The sequence below is a fragment of the Hyperolius riggenbachi genome, chromosome 5 (assembly GCF_040937935.1).
Source record: "Hyperolius riggenbachi isolate aHypRig1 chromosome 5, aHypRig1.pri, whole genome shotgun sequence".
Classification (NCBI taxonomy): Eukaryota; Metazoa; Chordata; class Amphibia; order Anura; family Hyperoliidae; genus Hyperolius; species Hyperolius riggenbachi.
In genome coordinates this window covers 304,011,249-304,031,837 of record NC_090650.1, presented here as the reverse complement: position 1 = coordinate 304,031,837, position 20,589 = coordinate 304,011,249, and the positions used below count along the sequence as shown (strand labels likewise).

General features: G+C 41.5%; 1 protein-coding gene across 2 annotated transcripts in view; it reads left to right on the top strand.

Moving 5' to 3' along the window:
* Positions 1-20,589, top strand: part of LDLRAD4 (low density lipoprotein receptor class A domain containing 4) — a 404,941-nt gene that overhangs the window by 208,366 nt on the left and 175,986 nt on the right. The gene's annotated exons all lie outside the window — the stretch shown is intronic.

The following is a 20,589-nucleotide window of genomic DNA, read 5'->3' as shown; positions in this document are numbered from 1 at the left end:
AGTCCCTCCGATCGCCCCCGATCACTGCCGGTATACGTACCCCCCAGGGATCCTGCAATGGCGCAGTCTCCCAATCAGTTCCAGGCTTCGCTACGGGGAGGATCGGGACTGCGCATGACGTCATGTCCCATCGTCGCCATAGCAACGACTGAAGCTGATTGCGATGACTGCGGCTCTCGCGGGATCGCGGATGGGTAAATATAAGCGTCGGCGATCGGGGTGATCAGAGAGGTGCGGGGGACTTGGGGGACACTGGTAGCTAGCCTAGTACTAGCTACAACTATTACAATAAGTTTTATTACAAAAATCCCTCCCGCGGACGCAGCCACCGAAACTGTGTACCGCCAGGAGGGTTAAAGGAAAGTCTCTGACAATTTTGAAAAAATGTAATCTGTGGGATAGAACCTGATGCACTCTTCCCTAGGAATACTCCTTCGGGTTCTGCAGCTGTGTAATCCTTATGGTCCATTTTATGCCTTGATGTAGCTGTGCTGGCAGAGATGTAACTTGAAGTCATGGGTGCCTCTCCAGTGTTCACAGCCTCTCCCTGGTCTATGCTCTGAGACCCTCACAGCTTGGGAATCCATCCTGTGAGTCATAAAATAAATGTGATCATAATCTTCATGCCCATAACAAGTGTAGTCAGAAAAACCCCTGATCTGAAGGATGGACTGCCTTATCAGAGAGAGTGTATTAGTAGTTGGGGTCCTTATAGCCCTGACATCCCCCCCCCCCCTCGCGGTCACAGGGCTGCTCTCATGTTGTTATGCCACTGTGTGCTGGTGTTAGATACCAGGGTCAGTGGAGCTGAAAGAGAAAACTCGGGCTGGAGGAAGTGTATCTTGGTTACCAAAGTTACTTGTAGGTGAAATGGCACTTTTTATGCTTTAATGCCATGATTTCAGGAAATGTACTGTTCAAAATGGATCTTTATTAATTGGAAAGTAATATGATGGAGATGGTAAATACCTAGAGCAAGAAAGGGCCATAAAGAGCCATGGAAACAAAATGACAGACGAAACCTCTGCCAGTTTCAAAATCCACCAGTAACAACCATGTATGAATGTGACTAAAGGCTACATTATAGAAGTTCAAACCTAGAGGAAATCATCAGACATTTGAATATCCATACAAGGAATGGACTGGGATGACAAACAAGGTACTTTCTAATGCCTGTACCAATAGTCTATATAGTATGGATTATGGCTGGTTAACAGCAATGAAGGTGTGTGTTGTGTTGTCATCTGGTATTGTTGGAAGACAAGACATATCACATCTGAGCAGCAGATATTTATTGGCCATCTAGACACAGTTTTATTTACATGAAATATTTGTGTGGTGCTCCTCCCCACCTAGTCAGCCTCATGCCATACATTCTGATAGGCTGTTAGACAGGGTCTGAGCGCACAAACTCACTTCTGCTTTTCAGCAAAACATCAATGTTACAGATGCTGAAAAGTGGACATAAGCGTTCTAGTGTGTTTAGGCCCTAAGGAGGCATGAGTTCAGTTAGGTGACAGCAGTAACTGCTACCTCTCCTGGCATTAGGGGCTCACACTCAATGGAAGTTAGCTGGTAGTAGCAGGTCTTTGAGGAAGAGTTTAATTGGTACCATCCTTTACCATGAAGAAGAAGCCCAATGTACATCAGTATTCATATTTTCCCCACCTCTACCTTTTTAGAATGAATTTGCTGTTACTGAGCAATAAGATCATTCAATGTTAGTAATTAGATAAACTGTGTATCTTCCATTACAGGCTACCGGTCTCCATGAAGTCCATAATGTACACTGAGATAAATAGCAGCCTGTAAAGGATGAGCGCAGAAATGATGATCTAATTGTGTTAAAGCCCCTGCCAGTCTCATTTAATTGGCCAGTAATTATTTAATAAAGCTCAGAAATAAGTCTGCAACTTAGATCCCATATTTTTATTTTACACGGTTCTATTCTTGTGTTTTTTCCTCTGGTGTATTTCAATCGCTGTGCTTTTCATTCTTGAATTCTTTTCGCTATCAGTCATCTCTGCGGATCAGTAATTATTGGTTATTGGTTCCTGCCTGAGCTGTTTGCGATTAGGCCTTTAGCCATAAAACTTCTCCTGAGAGCAGCCATGGGCGGCAGCAAGCAATGCGTTAAGAGACCTTTGCGTGGCTGCGGACAACATATTACAGCAGATGACTTTACTGCTGTGGCAGCTGTTTGAATTTGAGTGAATTTTGCTCGATAAAAGTGCGGATCCTCCGCTGCTTTCTTGGAAATGAAATTCCTTATGGACGTACTATTTATAGATGAACTCTGCTTGATCCTACAGGCCGAGGCATTACCACCATTTCTGAAAGAAAAAGGGCTTGTGTCAGACTTCTAAAAGAACAGGTTGTTTGCTGCCTTAGTGCTATCTGTCTTTATAGGGCATTCATGTTAAGATTTAAAGCAAGCTTGCCAGGTAGGATGAGCATTGAAGCTCAGCTTAGAAGGCACTAAGATATGTAAACTCTTCCTGAGTGCTTAGGAACTCTGACCTGCTCACTGCAGTGCAAAGTGATGAAGCAGTCCCGAAGATGAGCCTTTACTAAATCGACGGTTGATCACTAAAATGTACATTGAGGGCATTGTGTTTTTAACAGTCGGGATGGGAGGAGGCAGCATACTTGCACTACAAATAAAAAATGATGGTGTAGGGATTTTAAGTTGGTACTGAACTAGTTAGTACTGGCCCTGTTAAATATTTTTATACATGGTTTTAGAAGGGCTTTAAATTCAATAGGAAGTTGAAATGAAAACTAATAGCCGGATACTTAAAGAGAATCTGTAGTGTTAAAATCGCACAAAAGTAAACATACCAGTGCGTTAGGGGACATCTCCTATTACCCTCTGTCACAATTTCGCCGCTTCTCGCCGCATTAAAAGTGGTTAAAAACAGTTTTAAAAAGTTTGTTTATAAACAAACAAAATGGCCACCAAAACAGGAAGTAGGTTGATGTACAGTATGTCCACACATAGGAAATACATCCATACACAATCAGGCTGTATACAGCCATCCTTTTGAATCTCAAGAGATCATTTGTGTGTTTCTTTCCACCTGCAGCTATCTTCCACTGAAGTGTCAGGCTATTTCTTCCTGCAGAGTGCAGACAGCTGTGCCTGTATGTAATTCCTCAGTATGTGAAAGCCCAGCCAGCTCAGAGGAGGATTTATCCAGCTTGTAAAAGATAATAGAACAGAGAGAAGCTGCACTAACCTAAATAACACACAGGCAGTGTGCAGAGAGGGGCCTGGATGGGGGAGTTCATAGCAGAACCACAACACTGAAGAACTTGGCAGCCTTCCAGACGCAGGCCTGACAAGTCTGACAAGAGAGAGATAAGTTGATTTATTACAGAGATGGTGATAGTAGAACGTGCTGCAGTAAGCCAGAACACATTAGAATCGCTTTTGGAACTTGTAGGATGATAAAAAACAGGATGCAATTTTTGTTACGGAGTCTCTTTAAGGAGAGGGAAGGCTCTGGGTCCTATAAAGCCTTGCCGATTCTCTCTCTGTCTACTCGTTGCACCGGCAGCTCCCCTGGTTGAATTTATTGCTGCAGCGGATTTCGGAAGTCTTCGGGAGCCTGAGTGCTCCCGAAGACTGATGGCTCCATACGTGAGCGCACAAGAGTGTGCTCGCACAGGTGCAGTACAGAGCCACCTGTCTTCGGGAGTACTCAGGCTCCCGAAGAATTCCGAAGCCTCTTTCTGTGGCAGAAAGCAGTATTTGACCAATTTGGGCGAACACTGCTACCAGGGGGAGCCAGCGCTGGAACGAGAGATGTGAGTGGAAAGGAAATGCTCTATAGGATCCAGAGCTTTTCCTCTCTATGGTAAGTATCTGGCTGTTTTTTTTTGTTGTTGTTGTTTGTTTTTAATTCCTATTGACTTTAAAATACATCAGTAATTAGAAAAATAAGGAAATTGACATTGTGAACACCTTATAATTGTACTTGATTTTATGGTTGTAATGGTATTTAATAATCTGAATAATATAATCATTGATAAATCACTCACTTGTGGAGACTTCAGGAAGGTGACAAACACTTACAAAAGATGGTGCAAGGTGGCTGCTATTTTAGTTGACCAGATGTTTTTGAAACAAGACCATAGTATTACGGACTGCTAGTTTTCTGCAAGTGTAGTCTAAACTTTTTGTATACCGGTATTTTAATGAACAAATGGTGGATACAGCGAGGAGAACGCCAGCGCATACCACTAAGGCTGCATCTGAAATGACCACCAGCTCAGTGTATAGCACCTATATAGACTTTCTACACACTTCGCATTCAATTCAGATGCAAATCATATGCAAATCTGCTACTACTTATCATGCAAACAGGAAACTCAGGAGGAGGGGCTGGGAGCAGCTAACCTGACAGTTACATAGTTACAAAGTTAAGGAAAGGTGGGGGGAAAGGCTGCGCATCCCTAAACACATGCTGCAATTGAATAGTTAATCGCATAGGCATACACCGCCTCTGCCAGACTGAAAAATGCATGCCCTGCATCCAAGACAAGTGCTAACATTTATTAAACTAGGAGGTACTTTGGAAGCTAAAGTACCTCCTAGTTTAATAAATGTTAGCACTTGTCTTGGATGCAGGGCATGCATTTTTCAGTCTGGCAGAGGCGCTGTATGCCTATGCGATTAACCATTCAATTGCAGCATGTGTTTAGGGATGCGCAGCCTTTCCCCCCACCTTTCCTTAAAATGGTGGATACAGCCTGAAGTAAGTGCTATTACGGTACTTGCTCAGGTAAATGTGTGAATATCTCTATACAGAAAGCATAGATTGTTTAGTATCACAGTACTGCCTGGTTTGTAAATCGGCTCAATAATTACCTCAAATCAGTGTTTAGAGACAAACACATTTTCTACCCTTTTTTAATAATAATGCCAACATTTGTATAGCGCTTTGGTTCTGTCTGACATTACACGTTAGAATCAACTCTGTCAAGGCAGATGATAAAAACCGCCTTGGGCGAGAATCTAGCAACTGTACACCTGCCCCCAAATCTACTCTGCATGTTGGCGAGTCGAAACAGCTGAGTGTTGGCAAAGGTCGTTGTTCTCCCCACTTGCCCAGCCTACTCTGCACTGCTTGTTGTTCGCTACTCCATGAGCCCTCCTCCTGCATTTCCATGGTACAGGTTGCTCCTGTACAACCTCGGCCTCACACCATCGGTGGCTGATCAGGGTCATCTTGGCCAAGAATCTGTGTATACAGGTGTCCCCTGAGGCTGATTAAATATTTTGCATGCTGAATCTTTAAGTGATGGTAACTAAGGAGCGCGTTGCACCTCTCCTCACGCGGTCCATTGGAAGCCTCTCCATTGTGTACTGCGGTTTTAATTGTCTCACCAATCCTATAGCAACAATATGCTTTGCTCTGCTACGGCCATGGGCCTCATCTGTATGAGTTCCTGACCAAAGCAGTCCCACTTGAGTTAGTCACGATCACTACAGACAGTTGAAGTACGTGTGTTTGCATCCTAAGAGGTTGGGCTGATAACTTTTCTAGTATGAGAATACTTTATATGTCATATTTTAATATATAGGTCTGTACTGTCTGAGCAATTTTGCCCTGAAATAGACTTTCTGAAAATCTATCCTGCCTACATCTTTGTTTTTTGCAAGTTAACAGGATGTTTATAAGTACAGCAAAGTCCCCAGTATCTTCACCGATGGGGATTGCCTGATGTGCTTGCCGGCCTAAAAAGCACCCCCCCCCTCCCCCCTTTCCTCTCCTGTGCAGCAGAAAATCCAGCTCCATCTTCTAACCTTCCTGCAGCTCCTAGTGTCTTTTCAGCATCCTCCATGTACAGCTCCTGGCATGTCACCTGACCTACTGTACGTGGGGTTACGTGACACACTGGGAGCCACGCACCGACACCGGAAAGCTTCTAGGAGCTGATGGACACTGAGTTTTTGCCCTGCAACCACCCCCTCCAAAACCCCCAAAACATAGTCCCTGTTATCCTCATGCTAAGTTTAAAGCACACACTGCTCATAAGCTAAATCTCCCTCAATGCACTTCAATTCATAACCCGCAAGTGGCATTCCACCAGTGTTTCAGAGATTCAGTTTTTCAACAATCAGATTAAAAATAAGTCAATCCCCAAATGTCCAAGAAGTGAAAAGTTAAAAGGAAGAAAATGTAATGAGATGGAAAAGTGAATTTATGTATGTGCTTAAAATGGACAGACTGGTATGTATTTTGCGTAATGATGCAGTGTCGGTGGTGAAGGAGTATAATATGTGTTTGCATTTTGACACCAAACATGCAGCTAAATATACCATCTAGGAAAAAAAAAAAGTGTCCAAAAAAATGCAGACTGAAATCACAACAAGAAATGTTTACTGCGTTATTTTTGGTTGTAGCTTTAGTAGTGTAGCAGTAGGATTTTGCTTGATATTATATATTTGATCAGCATACAACCATACAACCACCTTTCACAATATTTCTGGCTGAAACATTGTCATATTGAGTCTGTTCAACAATTGGTAAATCATAAGCAATTTTGTCCGCATCTTAAAGTGAACCTCCGGACTAAAAATCTACTCGGCAGAACTGAAAAGGCTTGGTGTTTCTTTAACAGTTCCACAGCATCAGAACTTAGTTATTCTTACCAAAGCATCATTTTTAGCTAATCTCCACCCATCAGAGAAAACTGCCCGCGTTTTTTTCCCTGATACTGTGCAAAGCATGATGGGATCTTCTATGTGGTTATTCACGTTGCATAGCAACTGGGAGGGGTGATCAGCACACAGGACAGTTGGAACTGTATTTCATGCTCCCTGTCACCTCCTTTCAAACAAAAGGATAGCTGCCCTCATGAAAGCTAACATTTGCCTGTTCTTTTAAAACAAGTTGGGTAAGAGATTATACTATCTATCTATTTTAATTAACATAACTAATGTAACTTAATGACAGTATCTTTGTTTAGGCTGGAGTTCCTCTTTAAAAAGAACTGTAGTGAAAGTAACATAATGAATACAATTGGATTACTGGGCAGTGTACAGTGAAGTGGGTAGAGGTACTAGTCAATGTGACCCAACTATGAAAGGTGTTGTAGTTAGAGGGTGACTGCTTGTAATAACATATGGGAATTAGTTCCTTGCAATATGTACATGATGATTTATTTTTTTATTCATTTATAAATTATTTAGTCAGTGTTTGCCCATTGTAAAATCTTTCTCAGTGCATCGAATTCTCATTAAGGGCCTGAGCCCACTAATGCAGTTGTGTCTGCTTCTGTCCACTTTTCAGCATCTGTAACATTGATGTGTAACTGAAAAGCGGACACAACTGCGTCAGTGGGCTCAGGCCCTAAACGGACATTCCGCAGAGGGAGATATGGCTTGCTTGGAAGTTGGAAACAGCTGTTATTCCCCACAATGCAATGCGGTTACACATTAACCTGTCAGGGCCTTGGTCCTGACATCACGCTGTGGGATGGGTTTTAGCACTATATCAGCCATACAGATGTCCCTGGTCTTTTCAAGAAAAGGAAAAGATTTCTTGTAGGAAAGGGGGCATCAGCTACTCATTGGGATGAAGTTCAGTCCTGGATTAAGGTTTCTCTTTAGATAGTGTTTTGACCACTAGCTCTAAGACATTGAGAGCATCCGATTCTAGTATATAGGTGAGTTGCAGCAGCAATGTCTGTACAGAAAGGATGCTTTGCTTTAGATTTAAAGAGAAACTTTAATACTTGGTTAAACTTTCACAACCAGTAGATGATACCCCCTTTCCCGTGAGAAATATTAACCATTTCTTGAACAGATCAGTGCGGTTTTTGTGACTGATGTGCTTTTTCCAACTGGTAAGTAACCAGCATCTCCCTGTGTGCATATTTTATATCTACAAAAAAAAACCCTTTTTTTCTTGTCTGCTAATAGTAAAGATGACACGTGGGCTCATTGAGTATCAAACAACCTGACCGTATTACATGGTAAATATCAATAATTTTGCTCTGCCCCCAAGCTGGACACTTTACTTACTGGGCAGTGTAATGGGTAGAGGTACTAGACCAGGCATGGGCAAACTTGGCCCTGCAGCTGTTAAGGTACTACATGTCCCACAATGCATTGCAGGAGTCTGACAGCCACGGTCATGACTCATATAGGCAAATGCATTGTGGGACTTGTACTTCCGTAACAGCTGGAGGGCCAAGTTTGCCCATGCCTGTACTAGACCATGTGACCTAATCATGTTACTTTTATCGCTCTCATTACCGATTCTGTATTTTGTATTGTTTTTTCAATTTTGTCACCAGTTATGTATTTTGCATACTGGTGTTCACCATTCATTGTATTATTATGCACCCCATGTTCGTTTCTTACTTTGTACATCGCCTTGGAATATGTTGGTGCTTTATAAATCAATAATAATTATGTAAGGTGTTGTAGTTTGAGATTATTATTATTATTATATCTCCTTGTAATAACATATGGGAAGTCGTTCCTTGCAATATGTACATATATGTATACGATTTTGTTTTTATTTATTTTTTTATAACTGGAGTTGGGCATTAACTGCTAATTTGGTGTATACCAGTCAATGCTTTTTTCATCCATTTTTTCATCTATTTTCATTTAAACCTGGATTCACACTAGCTTACCGTGGTATAGTTTCTCTTGATAAGCATTTATCAACCAGTTACATAAAGAAATATTGAGACTAGAACATATACAACATACAAAATCTGCATGCTTGATCGTGTATATACGTGATAAATCTAGATATATTCAATATTTACATATGAAAGGCTCCTATGGGCCACTGTTAGGTTAATATTAATAAAAGGATTATATTTCAAACAGAACAAGATAACATCTTAGATTTACATTTTGATTGTGTATCTGCTCTCTTATGTGTCCTACTTCAGGTGAAATTTATCTAGTACTTTAAATATTTAGCAGTCTAGGGGAGATGTTAATGCAAGTCTGGCACTGCCATTGTGAGAATTACAACAATGATAGTAATTTGCAGCATCAGGTTACTGTTTCATACAGAGTCTGGAGATGGAACAGAGGAAGTAAAATTGTTTGAATTGTTAGTGTTTGCCGTCCGCCAGGCTTGCCAGACAGATGGATCATGAATACTGTCTAGACAGACAGAGTGAAGCTGTGGTCTCTAAGGGCCGGCTATGAGACTGGGGAACACAGGACTGCTTGCCACTAGTACACAGTGGATTCTGCTTAACACCTCATCAAGTTGGACAGTTACTTCAACATAACATCTCAACAGATTAGCTGCTATTCATGCCTATGAACAGTTCCATGTTTTTTCACATGCCAGTCCTAGACCACTGACTTAATTTGAATGTCTGAATTTTTCCTCTAGCTACATATTATGTTCTATTGCCTAGCTGAAATATATCTAACATAAAATAATGTACTTTCATTACACTGGAGTCTGTTCCCATCTGCTATTGAAAACCTGACAATCATATGGTAAATTGACACGAGCGTGTGTTGGCCTAGCATGGTTCCTCCTCTTTCTGCATTATAGAGAAATGTTTATCCCATTTGGCATTAAGGGCCCATTTCCAGTAAGTGCAAATTCACAATGCGATTATTTGCATTGAAACTGAAACCAATAGCCTCATTTCCATTGAATGCAAATTTGCAATTGCAATGCGATGCAGAAAAATATAGATTGCACGCTGCAGATTTCTGCACCACAAGAAAAATGTATGTGGAATGTAACATGCTAGTGGAAATAGATCCTAATTTCCACAGGCTTGTACATGTACTTTACACATTTTGGTGTAACTATCCTGTAGCATAAGTACACAGATAAACCAGTTTTGCAGATTGAGTAGACCAATGATTTTTATTTATTTTTTAGTATTTACACCTTCTCAGTTTCATCTATTTAACATGCTTACTGAAAGGACCAATATTGTGAAAAATTGTAACCTTTGTGTGTGCAGCAAGTAAAAGCATATCCCTTAATGCATAAGCAGTCTGCGATTCTCACATTAGACGTGAAGAATGCTTTTGATGCAGTACAATGGGAGTGGCTAAATTATGTACTGCTGAAAATAGGGCATAGAGGTGCCTCCTTAAGATTCTGTCTTTTATACAAATCCCCATGGCAACAATATATACCCCAGGGTTTCCATCACCTTATTTTTTTACATCTTTCGAGGAACCTTCCCAGGGGTGTCCCTTATCACTGCTGCTCTTCAGCATACCTTATTTTTCGGCGTATAGGACTGGGAATATAAGATGACACCCAACTTTTCAAGTTAAAATATACATTTTGGGATATATTCACCGTATGACTACCTTTCTTGACTTTTGGACATTTGTGTACTATGCTTTATGTACTGGTGCTATACTGTATAAACAGGTACAGATACTGGTGCTGTACTGTATGTGGTACCCAGTATACAACAACCAGCCAATCACGGCAAGTGATGTACCTTACCGCCGATTAGCTGGTTGTTGTATACAAAGCCTGCTTGGAATGGTCAGCTATCCCTGTCTCCAAAACGATCAGAGCGCTAGCGTAAACACTCCTCTTTCACCCTTCTGGCCCGCCCTTGTATACTATTACCTCCTTCTCTGCCTCTCAGATCTTGCAAATACAGGCCTGCGCCGCTTCAATGCAGTCCTCACTCCTCAGAAGTGAGATCTGAGATGCAGAGAAGGACATTTGGTAATAAGATACAAGGAAGGGAAAGACGAGTGAAAGAGTCGTGTTTTTCTAGGCACAGCACCACTCTATCTCTCTTTTTTTTCTGGACGCATGCACAACTTTCACAAAGGCTCTGTTAGCGTAGACATTAAGGAACTAAACTACAAAATTCTCTCTTACTGGTGCAATACTCCTAAAAAAACTACATCGGTTTGTCTCATGGACAACTATAATTGTTGTGGCAATCCTGGAAGTGATCTCTTCCATATTTTCTGGACATGCCCCAAACTCCAAGATTACTGGACAAAGGTTCATCTTCACCAAAAAAATCTCCTCCATTGATATATACCCTTTACGCCTGAAACTTACCTTCTCCAGGAGGTCCCCATGTCCTTTAAAACCTATAAATGTTGCATTCTTATCCCCCTTATTAATGCTGCCAAAGCTACTATCCCTTGTCTGTGGAAATCAATAGAAGCCCCTACAAGTGTTCAGTGGTGGGATAGAGTGAATTGTATATTGTAAATGGAGGAGATTGTTCTTACGGCCCAAGATGGATCAGACCTCTGTCTGAGTGTGGGCTCTCTGGTGTGATTTTCGTGATACCCAGGATTATAAATCCACTTTTCAGCTATGTTGATTTATTATCATGATTAAGATCCTATCTCTAAGGTACAACATCTCTCTTGAATATAAAGTGTAGAAGAATGATGTGATTTACTTATTGCTTTCTTTGGCAAGACATGACTTTCTTCAAATATTTTTTTTGTGCTGCATATGCTCTACTGGTCTTTCCTTATGTAACATTTTGATAAATGTGTCACAAGTTTAACATTTGTTCTGATTCTATTTGGACACATTGTAATATTTGCTGTTTTGTTTATTGGTGCATTTGATTAATAAAGCTTGAAAGTGAAAAAAAAAATGATCTTAGTTTGTCAAAAAGCCAAGACCGAGATCTTCACAAAATTCACAGTTGAAAGATTGTACAATTTTGAACAAACGGGAAGTGCTTTGTTGTATATAGTTTTAGATTGTTCCAGGCCTGTTTTAAAACTATATACAACAAAGCACTTCCTGTTTGTTCAAAATTGTACGATCTTTCAACTGTGAATTTTGTGAAGTTCTCTGTCTTGGCTTTTTAACAGACTAAGATCTTTTAACAGAACTTTTTGTGATTTTTGATGTATTAAAGTTTGATACTGATCTCTTGCACAAAACTATTTTTGATGTGGTCTAATAAATACAAACTGATCTTCCTACGTACAAATTAATTCCTTACTGGGACTTCTCCACACTCATTGGGCACATCTTCCTCCTTGCCTGAAACAGTCATTTGTTTAAGGACACCATAGTGGCGTGGAAGTAACTGCGAACACCATTTCATCTCCCATGGAGAATATTCAAGCAAATGTCACTTTTCTTGCATTATCTATGCCTGTACTATTTAAATTTTTGGTGGAACCAAGTTTACGCTGTTCATCTTTTCTTACGCGAAAAACTTAAAATCTATGTATAAAATATTTATAAAAATAAAATGTATCCAATAAGTACATAGCTCCCAGATTAAAATGCACTATAAATTACTTTTCTCCTATGTTGCAGTCGCTTACAGTAAGTAGTAAACATCTGACTGTACTTTATCTACGGAATGAAAAAATGAAGTTTTTTTTTTTTTTTTTTTTTTTAGTATAAATGTCATTCAGATGCATTTATTACAGCAGGTGCTCTAAAGGGCTCTTAAATAGATATTTGTTAATCCCAGAGCATTGTAAGGTTATTTACAACCATTATATTAGACCCCTGCTTATTTCTCACATGGCTTGGCAATAAATCCAGAATTCACTAGATTAGTAAAAATCTGTGCTGCCAAGTGCATGCCCGATCAAATGATGCGACCAATTGTGGGCCAAGCATTTTGATTGGACATGCTGCAAGATGTCGGACCATCGTGGTTGGTCAGGTGTGCGACGGTAATGGCGAGCCATATCCGGTTGAGAAGCGAAAACCCCCAAACCTGCGCCCCTCCCATGTTCAATGTGCCCACTGCACTATACAGTACCTGTCCGTGTCTGCTGCTGTCTCCAGGCTCCGTCCTCCATCCATATATGCACCTCAAGTGGCTGCCAAAGTAAAGCGCCTACGTGGAGGATATTGGTGGAGTAAAAGTGTGACTGGAGTCCAAACTCCAGATCATGTACTGGATCCCTTTGCAAATAGAAAAGCCCTTTCATCACTGAAAGCACCAACTTGGGAAGGTGCCCACACTAAAGTTCTGGCATTTTCAAAAACTTAATCCAGCCATAATCCAGTAATCGTTACCTGGCAGCAATCACTCCCTGTAGAAAAACATTTGCAGCAGAAAATGGATTATTTGAACTAGTCTCAAGATAATTGGCTTTGATCTCCATTTGTTTTGTTTTAACGTGTTGTTGAATTTGAAAATGGGAAACCACTTGTAAAAACTTGAATTATCATAAACTGACACTGAACTTTGTTTTTGTCTTCAAAGGACCTGTGTCAGGAAATTCTTAAAATGTAAGATATATGTTAACATATACAAATAAGAAGTAAGTTTCTTCCAGAGTTAAATGGGCCATAAATTACTTTTCTCCTATGTTGCTGTCACTTACAGTAAGTAGTTGAAATCTGACATTACCGACAGCCCATCTTCTTATAGGGGGTTCTTAGGGATTTATTTATTTTTAAAAGCACTTAGTAAATGGCAGTTGCTCTGTCCAACTGCCAAAAAAGTGTGCAGCGAGCAGGAAGGCAGGCCAGCCTTTGTATAAATCTTTTTCAGAGAATGTCTTTATAAAGAATAAAGGCTATGCTGAGAATCCCCTACGGAGAGCTGGACTAACCCAAAACCTGTCGGTAATGTCAGATTTCTACTACCTACTGTAAGTGACAGCAACATAGGAGAAAGGTCATGTATGGCTCATTTTACTCTGGAAGAAATGTACTTCTCATTTGTATGTTTTTTAAATTTTAAGATTTTCGCTACAGTTCTTCTTTAACAACCATCATTCTAATTACCCAACTGAAAAAAATGCTATTTCTTGATTCCTTATGTCTGTTATGTGAGTTCTATTTTCTGAGAAATTAAAAAAACAAAACAAAATCCTGAACCAGCTTGTGGCTATTGTCTGTTGCTGCTATGGTTATGTGTATATACAATCTTTAAAAGAATTAGCAGTAGATCTCATGGGACCAGTGTCTCACTAAACCATTTTGTATGATTGTTGTATAATTATACATGATACAGTTTGATGAAAAGCCATTTACTGCAACATGGAATTATGGCATCCTCACATTCTGTAAAGGTGCAGGTGTGCACACTGCTACTCTCAGAAGGAATCAAAACTAAAATAAAATTCACATGCTCTTCATTTCTTACCTGGTCCTCATTTTTTCTTTGTCCTAATGTTCTGTTATGTTAATGTGTCTCTGCTTGACTTTTGTTTTCTTACTTCCAATTGCTTTGGGCATGACAATAGTTATCCATGGGGAAGCACACTATAGAAAAACCTGCCATAAATTGTAATCCTGACATCTGTGTCACTGTCCACATGCTTACAGTTGCTGACCCAACAAAGTGAAGTGGAATCCTTCCAAATACAGCGCAGACAACAGTTTAATAAAATTGAACGTTCAATGATGTTAAAGAAAAAAATAAGAGGTGATATTTGAAGGGTTTCAATGATTGAAGAAAGCCTAGAGTTAATAAAAAATAGTGACTGCCATTTTACTACATTTTTATCAATGCTTACTATTGTGTAATGTTACCCGGATTAGTTTTATGGCATGGCAACAGATCAGTTTAGATCTCTCTTCTATGGTTATGGTCACCGTTATGGTCTCCAATAATCCTCAGTTGGGTTGAGTGGAGAATTCTCCATACATGCAAATCTCCCCTCGCTCAAGAATTGGAAGCTGTGCTGTTAGGGAAAATCACCAGCTGTGTATCAGTTGGCAACTTATTAAAGGTAAGCTGGAGTAAGAGGAGATCGAGGCTGCCATTTTTATTCTTTATTACACAATGCCAGTTGGCTGACATCTTTGCTGTTTATTCTGTAATACTATTGTCATTGACTCAGAATGAGCATTCAGATCAGATCTTTGACTCTGGTCTGGCGCCATCGGCTGTATGCTTGTTGCAGGAGTGTGACTCAGAAATTGCTAAAGCCAAAAGCTATGACAGCCAGACTTATAAGATGGCAGCCTCCAAATTCCTAATAATTTGTTTTTATTTAATTTGGCACAGGTTTCACTTTTGCTTAGTTTAGACATGCAACTTAAATTTCTAGTATATGGATGAGATATTTTTTTTTTTTGGGGGGGGGGGGGGGGGGAACCTCACCTCAGCTCACCTCAGCTCACCTCAGCTCACCTCAGCTCACCTCAGCTCACCTCAGCTCAGCTCACCTCAGCTCAGCTCAGCTCACCTCACCTCAGCTCACGTCAACTCACCTCACATATTTCAAAAATGCTCTGCAAGTCTGTAAGTGATCTCTGGAGATGTGTGCTAGAGCCTTCCTATGACATCTGAGGTAAGGGTGATGTATAGTGGAGGCCTCCTACTGGCCTCCACAGGTATACAGTTGCTGGTCTGAAAGTGTGCACATAATTCCACAAAAAAAAGTCTCCAGTCCGGAAGGAACTCTTCTATCAAGCATCTAGTGAAATTAAACTTGCTGTCTTATTTTTTTCCATAGTACAGATTGTTTCTGCAAAATGTTTGCTGGATTTTCAGCTTTGGCCAGTAAAAACTTAAGGTCTCAGCAGTTAATGAGGTAGCCATCTCACCATCTTGGTTTGAATACAATAATTTGAAATGTCTAGCTGACAATCATTCCCACTAATGTTTATTTCTAGTACATACCGTACATAAACTTTTTGCATTGTATTTTAGTAATATGTTTTACTCTAAACCATAAATTGTAGAAAAGTTTAAGCAAAACATATTTTTGTTCATAATTGAGCAGTGTTCTCGAACTTGTAACTTTTATAGTTCATTTTCCCTATAGTAAATGATTTTCCTGTCACATATTTGAGCTTTGAAAATGTTCCGTGTCTTTCATAAGCACTACACTGAATAACAGAATCTAATGCTTTTTTTGTACGTAAAATGTTTTAGCATTTTGTGCTTGCGTTCTGTGGAACCTTGAATGTACTGAACACAACACTTTCGTTCATCCCCTCAGCTGACCTCTTCTAACTATTAAACAAATTTGCAAAAATATAGTGAAATTGACATTGCTGATCTGTACGCTCAAAATGTACCGAACATATTGAAAATTCCACTATTATAAAAGCAGTTCAGTCTTATGCCAAAGTTCTACTTCTCTACTGCAATTACCGTTTTTTATAGCTATTATTTCCTTTCAGATATATTGTCTTACTTTGTTCTCTTTCAGAGCAAATGTAGTGTAGTATGGCAAATATTCCTGTAGCACATGTAGTATGATCTACAGAATGGGAACATTACTTTTATTGAGAGTATGTGTGCAATTGTAAGATTTGATTAAAATCAGTTTGGACTTAAATGACATCTGGATTTCAGACTTTCAAGGTTGTTTACTTCAGAAACTTGTCTTTGGTTTGCTGGAAGCTAGGGTGATGAATGACTATTTTGCAGCAGTGTCTATTTTTTTTCCCCAGCAGTAAGTTTAGTCTTTCTGTTATAACATACATGCCAGCAATTAATGCAAAATAATTCAAAAGATGAACTATTGCTAATCTAACGGAAGTTATAATTGCACATTAACACACTGGGTTTCCACCATAAGAACAGGCGCTAAGTTGTGCGCTACTGGACAACACTCTCCCTACCAGGAGATTAAATTTTTACAAAATAGGGTTGCGATGTGCGGCTTGCACATCGCAACAACTAATTCAGTGTAACTTCCTTAAGGACGATGGTTTCTAAATGTAAATTACTGCATTTCTACTAGGGTTGCAACGGTATGAAATTCCACGGTATTATAAACGTAGAAAAAAATACCACGGTATTACGGTATACGGTATTGTATAATTATTTGGGCCCGGGGCCCCCCTCTGTAGCCAGTAGTAGGTGGCCACAGCATAGGTAGCTAGGGATAGGTGTAGCCAGTAGTAGGTGCTCACAGCAAAGGTAGCCAGGGATAGGTGTAGCCAGTAGTAGGTGCTCGCAGCATAGATAGTCAGGGACAGGTGTTGCCAGTAGTAGGTGCTCGCAGGATAGGTGTAGCCTGTAGAAGGTGCTCGCAGCATAGGCAGCCAGTGATAGGTGTAACCTGTAGTAGGTGCTCGCAGGATAGGTGTAGCCAGTAGTAGGTGCTCGCAGCATAGGTAGCCAGTAGTAGGTGCTCGCAGCATAGGTAGCCAAGGACAGGTGCAGCCAGTAGTAGGTGCTCGCAGCATAGGCAGCCAGTGATAGGTGTAGCCAGTAGTAGGTGCTCGCAGGATGGGTGTAGTCAGTAGTAGGTGCTCGCAGCATAGGTAGCCAGGGTTAGGTGTAGCCAGTAGTAGGTGCTCACAGCATAGGTAGCCAGAGATAGGTGTAGTCAGTAGTAGGTGCTTGCAGCATAGGTAGCCAGGGACAGGTGTAGTCAGTAGTAGGTGCTTGCAGCATAGGTAGCCAGGGTTAGGTGTAGCCAGTAGTAGATGCTCGCTGCATAGGTAGCCAGAGATAGGTGTAGTCAGTAGTAGGTGCTTGCAGCATAGGTAGGCAGGGTTAGGTGTAGCCAGTAGTAGGTGCTTGCAGCATAGGTAGCCAGTGATAGGTGTAGCCACTAGTAGGTGCTCACAGCAAAGGTAGCCAGGGATAGGTGTAGCCAGTAGTAGGTGCACGCAGCATAGATAGCCAGGGACAGGTGTTGCCAGTAGTAGGTGCTCGCAGGATAGGTGTAGCCTTTAGAAGGTGCTCGCAGCATAGGTAGCCAGTGATACGTGTAGCCAGTAGTAGGTGCTCGCAGCATAGGCAGCCAGTGATAGGTGTATCCTGTAGAAGGTGCTCGCAGCATAGGCAGCCAGTGATAGGTGTAGCCTGTAGTAGGTGCTCGCAGGATAGGTGTAGCCAGTAGTAGGTGCTCGCAGCATAGGTAGCCAGTAGTAGGTGCTCGCAGCATAGATAGCCAAGGACAGGTGCAGCCAGTAGTAGGTGCTCGCAGCATAGGCAGCCAGTGATAGGTGTAGCCAGTAGTAGGTGCTCGCAGGATAGGTGTAGTCAGTAGTAGGTGCTCGCAGCATAGGTAGCCAGGGTTAGATGTAGCCAGTAGTAGGTGCTCGCAGCATAGGTAGCCAGAGATAGGTGTAGTCAGTAGTAGGTGCTTGCAGCATAGGTAGCCAGGGACAGGTGTAGTCAGTAGTAGGTGCTTGCAGCATAGGTAGCCAGGGTTAGGTGTAGCCAGTAGTAGATGCTCGCTGCATAGGTAGCCAGAGATAGGTGTAGTCAGTAGTAGGTGCTTGCAGCATAGGTAGCCAGTAGTAAGTGCTTGCAGCATAGGTAGCCAGAGATGGGTGTAGTCAGTAGTAGGTGCTTGCAGCAAAGGTAGCCAGGGTTAGGTGTAGCCAGTAGTAGGTGCTCGCAGCATAGGTAGCCAGTAGTAGGTGCTCGCAGCATAGGTAGCCAAGGACAGGTGCAGCCAGTAGTAGGTGCTCGCAGCATAGGCAGCCAGTGATAGGTGTAGCCAGTAGTAGGTGCTCGCAGGATAGGTGTAGTCAGTAGTAGGTGCTCGCAGCATAGGTAGCCAGGGTTAGGTGTAGCCAGTAGTAGGTGCTCGCAGCATAGGTAGCCAGAGATAGGTGTAGTCAGTAGTAGGTGCTTGCAGCATAGGTAGCCAGGGACAGGTGTAGTCAGTAGTAGGTGCTTGCAGCATAGGTAGCCAGGGTTAGGGGTAGCCAGTAGTAGATGCTCGCTGCATAGGTAGCCAGTAGTAGGTGCTTGCAGCATAGGTAGCCAGAGATGGGTGTAGTCAGTAGTAGGTGCTCGAAGCATAGGTAGCCAGAGATAGGTGTAGCCAGAAGCAGGTGGCTTCAGCACTGAGAGCCAGGGGGAGGGAGAGGGGACACAGCAGCAGGGATAAATACTCACTTGCCGGCAGCAAAGTCCTTCACCTATGTACGGCTTAATTCTACTTCATGTTCTTGCATCATCTTGTAATAGCACCCAGAGGGCGCTGTTTCAAGGAAAGTGATGCAAGAACAGGAAGTACAATGAAGCAAGTACATTGTTCAGGACGGAGCTGGCTACCTGCAAGTAAGTATTTGTAGCCCCGCCGCTGTTCGTGCGCTCGCCGCTGCGTCGCATCCCCGGCGCTACGTCGCCCCACCCCCTAAAACCGGTAAAACGAGATTGTGCACGGTATGGTTACCGTGCTCAATCAAACCGCGATATATCGTAATACCGGTATATCGCGGCAACCCTAATTTCTACTGATCACTTCTACCTGTGTACATTTCAGCAAGTTGGAGACAAGTTGATTATTTTCAAAAATAAGGAAGATTCTTTACTTGGAAAGAAGGGAGAAGAGTGAGGAAAGCAAAAAATTCCCTCAACTGCTCCATATCCCCATCCCTTTCCTCTTAAGGCTCATACACATGTCCAAGATGCACACAACCACATGACCAACATGAAAAACCACAAAACCGGACGAACCACATGACCTGTACGTACACACGCTTAGACAACTAAACAACCAACTCAATTAACATACTGCGCATGCAAGAGGACTGAAGGACTACACATTCAAAACAAGTACAAGTCTTTCAAACAACTTGTACACACGCACCAACTGCATATGAGACCAACATAGATCCGACAGTTGGATCGGGCAAACCGCCGGTTATCAGTTGCTCATCAAGTTGTTTTCACGCATACACCTGCCTGATTATTATCCAACAGACTAAAGTCAGATGATAGTCAGGCTGCAGGTTGGTCCGTGTGTACTTAGCTTTATACCTGCAAATATCTTTGATAACTTGGTGGTTTATCTACACTTTCCGGTCTTGCTGACACCTCATTGATCTGCAAATGGATTGGTAGGTTATGCCACTGTAAGTCACCATGGTGCAGTTTGACTGGTCCATTTTCAAGCTGCTTGAATTAGTACACAGACTCTACATAGTCCTGCATCAACTCAGAATTATTTGTACTTTCTTGACCATCCCTACCTCCCACAAGCTGGATTGACTTTATGAGCATTGTTTACAAACCATCCTGTCAAGCTAGTCCCACAACAGCTTGATAGAGTTGAGGTTTGGTGACTTAATCTGTCATAGACTTTACCAGCTGACAGTTTCTTCCCTAAATAGTTCTTACATACTGTAGTTTGTGTGCTGGGCTATTGTCCCCATGTAAAACAAAATTTGGCTCCAAGGATGCAAAACTCACTGGGTATGAAGTTGTAGTTCTAGCATTCTGTCTGATTCCTTTTACCTTGTACATATCTCCCACTTTACCCGCTCCATTGGCCTTCACCTTGTTTGTGAGATAGTGTCAAGTACTATCGTTGTTCGAACCCGGGTTTCTTTATTTGGGAGCCTTGAAGTCGTGTAAAGCGAGACATGGAATGAAGATCTGTGACCATCTCTGCAAGTGATGGTTCTGAAGTACTGTGCACAGCATTATTCAGATTCCTGAATAAGGAAACCTGGAACACAAGGGTCAAACACTTCTCTGGCATATATTCATTTTATCTGCATTTAATGCTTGTGATTCAAAAACCTCACACAGTCTAATTTTATTTTCAGTGAAAATCTTGCTTTGTGTTACTTAAGATTTGTGCTTATTCTTGAGTCAATTAGAGCATAGTTAGGGACAGATACTGCCATCCACAGTGTGACACTTTCAATTTAGTATGTCCCTAACCCTCAGCAGAGAGTGGAGTAGCTAATCTGTACTCTGAGGTTAAATTATCATCCA